This window comes from Triticum dicoccoides, chromosome 4B, assembly GCF_002162155.2.
Source record: "Triticum dicoccoides isolate Atlit2015 ecotype Zavitan chromosome 4B, WEW_v2.0, whole genome shotgun sequence".
NCBI classification, from domain to species: domain Eukaryota; kingdom Viridiplantae; phylum Streptophyta; class Magnoliopsida; order Poales; family Poaceae; genus Triticum; species Triticum dicoccoides.
In genome coordinates, this window is record NC_041387.1 from 148,895,694 (window position 1) to 148,902,462 (window position 6,769).

Genomic DNA, 6,769 nt, shown 5'->3' on the forward strand with positions numbered 1-6,769 from the left:
ATATACTAGGCTCACTAAGTGCACCAACAACTTAGGATAAACAAGATGAGAACAACGAGGATATGAGTAAGCACAAGTAAGTTACACAAACTTACTCAATGTATATCTCGAGATATGGAAATGAATAATACACACAACCACAAGTAAGCAATATACAAGCTTACACAAATTGTATCACAAGATATGGAAATGAATGTTACAAGCTAGCAATTCACACTGAGCACAAGATAGAACAATAGTAGGAAGTATGAATTGCGGACTATAAAGTGTTGGCCTAAATAATCTCTATGATATGGTAACCAACACAATATAATGAGGACACCGAGGATACTACCAAGCACAAGTAAGTTACACAAACTTACTTGAGCAGTATCACAATATATGCGAGTGAATGACACAAGTTAGTAATTCACACTAATCACAAGATATATCAATGGTAGCAAGTATGAATTGTGAATATAAAGTGTAGGCCTAAATAATCTCTTCAAGGGAATAGCCAACACAATACAATGTGAACAACAAGATATAGTGAATGCAAGGTCAAGAGACTAAAGTAAACCACAAGTAAGGAGTTAGGGTTAGGGATAACCAAAGTCACGGAGACGAGGATGTGTCCCGATGTTCACTTCCTTGGAGGGAAGCTAGTCACCGTTGGAGGGATGAGTGTTACCACGAAGGCACACCAAGACCACGAAGGCTCACCCTATTCTCCTTGAGATATCACCACGAAGGCGATTCCCAACCACTAGTGGTAGACCTTGAGGCGGCCTCCAAACCTTCACGAACTTTCCGGGGAACAAATCACAAGTTGATTCCTCACCGGAGCACTCCTACCGCCTAGGAGTCTCCAACCTCCAAGAGTAACAAGATCAAGGGGGAAATGCTCAAGACTTTCTCAAATCACGAATTGCTTTGGTCACAAGAGGGAGAGGGAGAGAATCTATCTTTTGATCGGAACAACTCTCAAGAACACTCACTAATCTATCCGGGATCTAAGATTTGGTGTAGGAGAAGTGAGAGGGAGCCACTTGTGTTCTTGGGGCGATTTTGGATAGAGTGGTCAATCCTCTCCCGGAGTGGGAGAGGGATATATATACCCCCACAAAAATAGAGCCGTTTCCCACAGCTGTTGACCTGCCCGGATGATCTGGACGCACACCCGGATGATCCGGGTGGGTAGCCGGATGATCCGGCTAGCAGAATAAGTTTCTGTGATGATTTTGTCAAGAAACCCGGATCATCCGGGCTGGAACCCAGATGATCCGGGCAAAGCCCGGATGATATGGGAGAGGACCCGGATGATCCGGCCAAACCAAACTGCTGCAGCCCTGCAACTGAAACAGACATAACTTTTACATGCGGACTCCGATTTTGATGATCTTGGACTCGTTTTGAAGCTATGGAAAATATCCAGGTCCTCACATAAAGAACCACCCAAGAACAACCAAAATGGAGGATGCAAAATATTCAAAGTTTTTATCATATATTTGGTAACCTATTTGGCTTTGGATTTTCTTTGGTATTTAAAACAAAAATGAGGCTAGCCAACTCACCTCCAGGAGGCTCCCCCGATTGGGCCTTCGTGGGCCGTCCGATCTGCCCTTTTGGCGCGCGTGAGCCGTTGAATCTTCACTTGCGGTTAAATTATTTTTACCCCACGGTTCATTTTTTTGTCCAATGACTGGTGGGCTCGTTTCGTGTCTGTATTGGCTGGGTAAGCGGCGCCCGGTGAGAGAGAATTTGTCCCATCCACGCGCCGCGCCCACACCCAACACAACCCAATCCCCTCGTCCCGCACGCCGTGCACACTCTGGTCCCCTCGTCCCGCACGAACCCTAGGAGAGAGAGATAGGAAGATGTGAGGGAGAGAAAGGGGAGAGGAGACGAGAGGGAGGTCCGGCAGCGGACGGGAGAGGGTGACCGGCCGGCGTCGGCCTACACCGGCGAGGCGTCGGCCTGCGCCCCTCCTCGCTCACGAACCCTAGCTGAGAGACAAAATGAGGGGGAGAGAGAGAAGGAAGGAGAGGAGGGAGAAAGAGAGGGGAAAGAGGAAAGGGAGGTGCGGCGGCTGACAGGAGAGAGGGTCATCGGCCGACGCCGGAGAGGACGGGCCCGACCTGGACGCGACCTGGAGGTTGGCGGCGGCTCGATCCTAGCCCCTTTCCCCGATCCCCACAGCAGCCGCCTCCTCTCCTCGCTCGCAACCGCCTCCTCTCCTCTCCCCCACGCCGCCGGCCTTGTCTCTTCGCTCGTCTCCTCCTCTCTTCCATGTCTCCATGGTTCCAGATTGGGAACTGGTCGCCGTCGTGCGAGAGCAGGGCAACGGGTCTTCGCGGAGGAGTGGAGGGGGAGGATGCGGACGACAGGGCGAAGGAGGTGGCTGGCGAGGAGGACAAGCAGCAGGGGAGGGGGAGAAGGGTGACGCCTCGCACACCGTCTCCTCCCCGCGGCGGTTGGCCGGTCGACTCGTCGCACCACCGCGTCCTCACCTCCTCTGCGCCATGAGAGGCGCCGCCTCTGCTTCCACCCCCGCTTCCTGCTTCCTTCCTCCTTGGCACCACAGCTGCCGCTCTCCTCCCTCCCTTGTCAGCCACCGGCTCACGAACCTCCCTCGTTTGGGCCAGGGCAGAAGGCCATGGCGAATCTTGCGCCTCTGGAAGAAGCAGCAGGGTTGGTGGAGGGTCGAATACGGGCGGGGTCAACGGTTGAGGGAGGGTCGCCCACCAAAGCAGCAGGAGAAAGACCTTGAGGTGGTTCAGATTTGCCTCTACATCCTTTTTCTCTTTCCCTAGGTTTTGATCTCCTGTACATATTTTGGCCACCAGAGTTCTATCCGCTCTTTGTCAATTTCAGTGAAGCTGCATCATCCAACATAGCGAGATGAAGTACTCAGAAAAAATTGCAGCAAGTGCGATTGATAGTCAAGGAATTGATTTGATTCTGAATATTCCGTTCTTCAGGTACTTATTTCACTCTCTCTGATTAGTCAATGTGCTATGCAAAGTTGTTATATATAATAATTCAAGTGGATGGCCGATGCGCCTTGTTGTTTAGCGGTATGTTGGTCCGTTGAAGTATGTTCTATATTGCAGGTGATGGGCTGCTGACATTTATTGTGCACTTGTGCTGATTTTGACTGACTTCCGCTTAATTTGATACCTACTGTATAAGTAATGACACTAATATAATAGATATCAAATTAATGGATTTGCTAACAGATTGCCTCTTGTGATGTTGATTGATTTGCAGGCTTACTGGTTTTGGTTCAGTTTGAAGGGCTCTTCGGGCTTAAGATCGTGGTTTCATTAGAATTACATAATTTCTTTGCTCGGTACTCTTGCCGGTGGTGGTAGGCTTTACTTTGTGATATAGGTTCTGCTGTCGGTGACACCTCATGAATTTTCTGTTAGATTTAGCAGCCATACATACTGAAATGGGACACCTTTGGACATTCCCTTGCTATTTCAACAGTCTAATTACTCCATGTAAAAACTGCATCCATTTTGGTATGTGATACTGCGAGTGTAAATTTAGAACTGGACCTTACAGTCTAGCTTCATTGTCTGTTCATCATGGTTATCTACATACTGCATAAAAATGGAGTATCCTTATGCTCATGTGAGCTTGCTATTGTGGCTTGCATGTCCGTTAAAATGGAGAGTTCTTTACCTAAGATCCTGGTCTTTGTTGTTTCTTACATGGGATTTTGATCTTAGCCTGCCACCAATGTCAATTATATTTACTGAAAGACGTTAGGCTTGCTAATTTATTTAATGACAGTAGAGATCACATGCCTACTGTCAATGGCAAAGCTTTGTCGGCATTATGATAATCTAAAAGACCCCTCTGCAGTTTCTGTTATTGTTTCAGTTTAAAGTAAGCAATCAGCATCCAACAACCTTTCTTCAGTATGAACATAGATGATGTATTGTTGCAGCTTAGGGTATCCTATTGACATACTTTTGAACTGAACAACTTCCAGATGTGGCTTCTCAACTACTCCCTCGTTCCTATATATTTGTCTTTTTAGAGATTTCAAATAGACTACCACATACGGATGTATATAGACATATTTTAGAGTGTAGATTCACTCATTTTGCTTCGTATGTAGTCACTTGTTGAGATCTCTAGAAAGACAAATTTTTAGGAACGTAGGGAGTAGGCTACAACAACATCAACTCTTTGTACCTAGATGTCATGGCCTCGAGCTAAGCAGTATAAAAATAGTAGATAGACATGTGCTTATTATCATGTACAGTTGGAGAAAATGCAAATAACTATGCTTGAATACAAGTCCTTCTGGTAAATCTGGCCACTGGTGACATTGGACATGTCTTAATGTATTTATTTTCTCAGATTGTGAGGTAGATTGAGAAGCCTGTTTGTCATCCCATTTGTCGTTCATTTACATAACATGTCGGTTTTATTGTCGGATTCGTCGGACCAATGATTTTGCCATTCGGAAGCTCATGCTTACGTTAAGTTGTATGGCTACAATTTTCTCTGTATATACACACATACACTTCCCTCCTGAGATAATTATAATCATTTGTTCCTGGTAGTCTCATTGTACTTGTTCACTTGTTCTCTGTTTTTTTCTTCTCTTGTTGCTTTATTGTGTATTCTGCCCATGTGCTGCAGTGCTCATTTTTGTCTTTCCCTATTGTTTATTGTCTCAGGATGACGACGCTTGATTTCAGCCTCGAGGAACTAGATGTTGAACATTTGCATTGCAAAACTGCAGGCTTTTCTTTTTATGGTATGGAACACTAATCCTTTCTTTGTTTATCGTGTTTTGTATCAATAATTGCGTCATTCACTTAACAGTTTTGATATATTCTGGATTTTATTTCAAGTTGTCTTATTGTATCTGGACACAAACTTGTCCATGTTTTAAAGATGTTCATGTATTAATGGTCTGTTTATCTGGTAAGTTTGATACACTATTCTCTCTTGAGAACAAGACGCACAGTTTATGAATATAAAATTTCATGCTTCATAGTGATCAATAGTTCGGTTTGTTTTCCAGGGTCCCAAGAGCTTGGCTTAGGTTTCTTCTTTGCAAATAAAAATTCCCTCTTTTACAAACCAAGGACACTCTTGCATTGTCTGAAGAGCTTGCTGAGTTTGAGGTATTGTTTCCGCCAGCCAGCCCATCAGCCTAGCTGGATGTCGTTCTGAATGTCAGATGAGTATGCATGCATTGAACTGTTCATCAATTTACATTGAATCTTCATACCGATACTCACCAACCTATTCTCTGTAGGGGTACTCTTCTCGGTTAACAACATTAGATTACACCGTCTGTGTTCAGAGCGAAGTGTTTGTGATGACTCAAGGGGGGAACTTCCCTCACTTTTTGATGGGACACAGGCGTTACCTGTTAGGAGGGAATGCAAAGACAATAAAACCCAACAAACGGAAGCTGGTCTTATCTTTTGACGACCCAAATATCAGGTCAGTTTGAGCTGCCATTATATCGTCAACAAAGTATTACAAATCACACCGAATCAGTTTCAGTTTTGAGTATATGCTGGAATATTTCACCAAATCAAACTACTGAAGCAGTTCGTTGCCCTTGTTATTCCTTCACCATCCAAGACTGTAGCTATTGCCTACTTTTTGGAACGCATTAGCCATGTTAACAAATTGAAATACATCTCCGAGTTGACCTTCACATACATGCTCTAAATATTTCCCCATCTTTGCTTAACGTGTAAATGGATATAGTGGTATATGAAACTCAAATTGTTTCTTTGAACTACAGATGGAGTCGATTCAAGCACCACATGCTGGAAATACTGCACCATAGTGACATAAGGGGCATCACATTCAGCAAACCTAATGATTCCATATACACCTTCCCAATGCCTGATTGCATGTGCCAGCAAGATGGAATATGATCTAGGCGTTAGCATACATAACTGAGGGATGCATTTCCTCTGCCTTTGTGCAACAAAGGCACCAAAGGCACGGCATTGTTGACTGCATGATCAGGATTTGATGGTCATGATGAAAACTGGAGTGAAATAAAGCATTTGGTGCTTCTCAGGAGATTCTGAAACCCTCTGGCATACCCCAAACCGTTTGATTCTGGATATAATGGTCAAAAGGTGCCTAATGACAATGAATTCCATAGGATCAGAAATTGAGAGGATGCGAGGGATTTTGTAAAGTTAGTAATCTATAGGTAGTCCACCATATAGCAATTTTCATTTGTTCAATCTGTCTGTAGGTTGTAAAGAGAAAAGAGCTACGAGATTGGGTTGTAAATATGAGTACAACCTAAGTGCCTCGATGTATATTCGAAAAACAAGGGCTAACAACAACAAAGAAAGGAAATTTTTAGTATATCATTACTCATCAGTGCTCGTTCTTGCATTTCATCTTGCCCTTGACAATTCACATTTATGAGCATGTTCTTACAGTTCAGACTTAACGTTCTTTTTTCTTTCCTTGGGCACTTCCTCAAGAATCTTGTTGAGGTGTCTGATTCCCCTCTTTGTGTCATGAATGATTGTGATGGCTGTAGGGTCTTCGCAAGGAGTTGAAGGCATATCAAAATAATGGATCCTTTGCTCCCCAGGCCACAAAATGATCAGAGTGATGTCTACGACCTCCTCCTAGATGTATTAATCTCAATCTCATGTTTGATTTTTTTTCTTTTCTCTTCTAATGATGTAATTTCTTTTACTAAGATAACACCATGTTTGTTGTAATGCCTTATTTGATGTAAGATCCCTTTTCTAATTTGAATGAATTTACTGTA

General features: G+C 44.0%; 1 long non-coding RNA gene across 8 annotated transcripts; it reads left to right on the top strand.

Moving 5' to 3' along the window:
* The first annotated feature begins 1,761 nt into the window (after nt 1-1,761).
* On the top strand, nt 1,762-6,366 carry LOC119295534. Of its 8 annotated transcripts, none has more exons than XR_005144077.1 (6): nt 1,762-2,134; nt 2,625-2,960; nt 3,250-4,759; nt 5,030-5,192; nt 5,267-5,457; nt 5,768-6,366. It is a non-coding gene; the product is annotated as an uncharacterized LOC119295534 (long non-coding RNA). The 8 variants fall into 8 exon arrangements; XR_005144076.1 differs by having other exon boundaries at nt 1,763-2,750; nt 2,826-2,960; XR_005144075.1 differs by having other exon boundaries at nt 1,763-2,750; nt 2,854-2,960; nt 3,093-4,759.
* The last annotated feature ends 403 nt before the right edge of the window (nt 6,367-6,769 follow it).